At 40.5% G+C, this 3,731-nt stretch overlaps 1 pseudogene; it reads left to right on the top strand.

Moving 5' to 3' along the window:
* The first annotated feature begins 2,615 nt into the window (after window positions 1–2,615).
* LOC114080879 (vomeronasal type-1 receptor 90-like) lies at window positions 2,616–3,527 on the top strand (annotated as a pseudogene).
* Window positions 3,528–3,731: the final 204 nt, after the last annotated feature.

Here is a 3,731-nt window from a genome sequence, read left to right as displayed (position 1 = left end):
CCCAAGCTTGTCCTGGGAGCAGACCAAATATGCTAATGAGTGAAAAAATAAAATTGTCATTTTGCCTGTTCACCCCATTTCAGAAAAAAATGAACTTTTTACCCTAATTTTTTTATACAATTTTCCTTTCTGTGAAATACTGCATGTCCTCACGCATACAGGGAATGTAAACACGTTGCCCACATAGAAGTGCAGCTCAGCAGAATCTGGGAAGGGGCAGGGTAAGGAGGATTCAGAGGAGGGGTGAGGGGCACCTGGGCATGGCTGTAGGGCTGGGGTCAGCAGGTCTCATGCCTATAGCTCAATGTGGTCACCAGAGTCTGCATCAGGTGATTACATGTAACCAAATAAGGGTTTTGAGACTCTGCACACTTAGAAATTATACAATTTGAGAAAATCAAAATGTTAATTCCCCTATAAAGTGTTCAGCAAGCAATGTAAACATGTATTGAACTCTAATACAAGACTCCCTAAGTCCAGATATTATGTTAGCTAAAGGTTAAAATGAAAAATAAATAAATCTGCATTTCAATGTTGAAACGAAACCTGTACTTATACTCTGAATTCTCATGGGTGCCCAATGTTCACACAGCTTTAACATCTCAGCTTTACTTATAAATTCTGGGTTTTGTACCAGGGGTTGAACCCAGGGCTCTTTACCAATGAGGTACATCCCTAGCCCAATTTTAATTTATTATTTTGAGATAGGGTCTTACTAATTTACTAGCGGGCCTTGAACTTTATATCCTCCTGTCTCTGCCTCCTGAGTAGCTGGGATTTCCTTAGTGTCTCTTGCATCCATAGGCTCATGAACTAATTTAGCCTTAAAACTTTGATTTCAGGTGTTATTATGGTTCAGTATGTGAAAACACAAATTATGTCTAAATTATTACTTATAGGAGATGCTTGGGTTAAAGTAAATATAAATGTTTACCAGGAAAATATTCTGCCAGTAAGTCATTACAAAATTCTCTAGAATCAGAGCTGGAGATGTAGTTCAGTAGTAGAAAATGTATCTGGTATGTGTGAGGCATCAATATAATAGACCAAAGTATCAATTTTACATGTGGACCCCTTGAGTCAGGAGAAATGCCATTACATTCTTGAAGGAAGACAGAAAACTTTGACTCCAAAAAGACTCATATTTCAAAGTTAGGTTGGATACTTACACTATAATAAATTCCTCTAGTGGAGTGAATTTGTATCTGTTTAATTTATGGTTCTGTTTACCACAATGATTCCACTTATTTAAGGTGTTTTTTTTTTTTTTTTTTAATCGTGTGTTATTGTTGTTGTTTGTTTGTTTGTTTGTTTGTTTTTAGTACTCGGGCTTGAACTCAGGGACATTGAACAAGCAAGCCCTATCCCCAGCCCTATTTTGTATTTTATTTATAGACAGGGTCTCACTGAGTTGCTAAGTGTATCACAATTGCTGAGGCTGGCACTAAACTCACAATCCTCAGCCTCCCAAATTGCTGGATTACAGGAGTGTGACACCATGCCTGGCTACCCCTATTTAAGTAGATAAATATTGAAATGTGTTTCTGCTAGTATTTGACACAGGACTTGGATCACATAGGTCAAATTGTGATTCAATAACAAAAATTCTTAACATAGGTAGCTGTATAGAGGTATCAAATAGTCTTAAAATCCACTCAGTTTTCTCTGAACAGAGATTCCCAACAGATTGTAATGCTGGTAATATTTAGCCTCTCTGAGTTGGTGATAGAGATGATCAACTATTAGTTTACTTCTATGAATGAGGATATGCAGAAGTCTAAAAAATTGAACAATTCCACAGAGATCCTTCTGCACAGCAAGGCTTCCTTGTATGGTAAACGTGCTTCATCCTGTTTCATGCATGGGATCTCATGTACATAAACGATGAGGTTTTGTTCAGCTCATAGATGAAACGAGCCCAGAGCCCAGGCTCATGGGATTCTCAAAGTTGAATACTTATCCTTTAAGTGGAAGATTACATAGGTATATTCAAGCCGTCTGCCTTCAGAGGTTGCAATACTTAGCATTTTCTCTGTGAATATATGAACAAAATCACATGTGTTCATGAACAAACCAGAATAAAGGTAACAGGAAGCTAATGTTAATATGCATGGCCTAAGACATTGAGGCTCTTTGCTTAGGAGGGTTTTCTTTCTAATTAAACCCCCATAATTTCAATTGACCCAAAAGTACATAGTTCTTACTACAGGAAGGACACATAATCCACCCTTGCAGTCAGATATCACCAAGAAAAATTCAAGGTTGTATCCGGGAAAGATTTTCTATAACATTGGAGCTTTGAATGAGAAATATATGACAGATATGATCATTTTAAATGCTCAGGAAATCCTTTTGTACATTGCATAAAATGTAATCCAGCCATGATTGGGAAATTATGGAAAAAGAGAGAGAGGAAAGAATGGTTTCCAGGGTGTGTCAGCAAAACTTCATTTAGAGGGGAAAGGGGGAATTGGGATAGGCCAACAAATTTCCCTCCTGTCAACAGTGTTGGCTGAGATGGATGAAATTTAATACTTGTGATAATGAATTTTCTTAATTTTCTCCTAAGGTATGAACTACATAAATCTTACCCCAAAAGATGAGAAAAAAAACACATGGTGCATGGCATTATTAACCTAAAAAGCACATTTTACTCTGAAGTGGGAATTGGGATCTTGGCCAACACCATCCTCCTCTTTCTGTTCCGTGTCATCAAGTTCCTGTGTGACAAGAGGCTCAAGAACACAGACTGGATAACTGGACTCTTGGCCCTAACCCACCTCCTGATGCTCCTCACCATGGTGTTCATAGCTGCAGACATTTTTACATCTCAGGTGGGGCTTTGGGGTGATGTCACATGTAAATCAGTTGCCTACTTGTACAAGTTGATGAGGGGCCTGTCCATTTATGCCACCTGCCTGCTGAGTGTCCTGCAGGCACTCACCCTCAGCCCCAGAAGCTCCCCCTTGGAAAAGTTTAACCCTAAGTCCCCACAGGACAGCCTGAGGTCCCTTCTCTTCCTGTGGGTCTTCTATATGTCCTTCAGTGCCCACTTCTCCATCTCTGCTGTTGACATCTCCACTTTGACCTCACAGGGCCTTGTATTCCTCAGTGACTCCTGCACTATCTTACCCATGAGCTACTTCCTCAGGCATTTGTTTACCATCCTGGTTGCATTATGAGATGTCATCCTTATAGGGCTCATGGCCCTCTCCAGTGGGTACATGGTGACCCTCTTGCATAGGCATATGAGGCAGTGCCAGCACCTTCAGGGCGCCAGCCTGTCTCCAAAAGCCTCTCCAGAACAGAGGGCCACCAGGGCCATCCTGATGCTCATGGGATGTTTTGTGCTCATGTACTGTTTGGACTGCGTCATCTCCTCAAGAACCATGTGGAACAATGACCCTGTGTGCCGTTCTGTCCAGATCATGGTGTCCAATGGCTATGCCACCATCAGTCCTTTGGTTTTCATCTGCACTGCAAGACAAAGTGTTTCCTTCTTGAAACGTTTGTGGGGGCAATGTTGAATCATTGCATGATGGGTCAGTTCTCGACTTGAGCCACCACACCACAGTGCATCAACACATCATGGCATAGTGAGTTTGCTCTCCATGTTGGATGAATGCATAAAGTGGTTTTTAAAAATGATGACATTGAAGCTTGAAACTGAGAAAACAGGACAGATTATTGTCCATATGGCTCCAACAAAGCTAATAACTTTATATTTCTGA

Source organism: Marmota flaviventris, chromosome 20 (assembly GCF_047511675.1).
Source record: "Marmota flaviventris isolate mMarFla1 chromosome 20, mMarFla1.hap1, whole genome shotgun sequence".
In the NCBI taxonomy this organism is placed as follows: Eukaryota; Metazoa; Chordata; class Mammalia; order Rodentia; family Sciuridae; genus Marmota; species Marmota flaviventris.
Note: the sequence above shows the minus strand (reverse complement) of the source record. Positions and strands in the feature narration are given on the sequence as shown.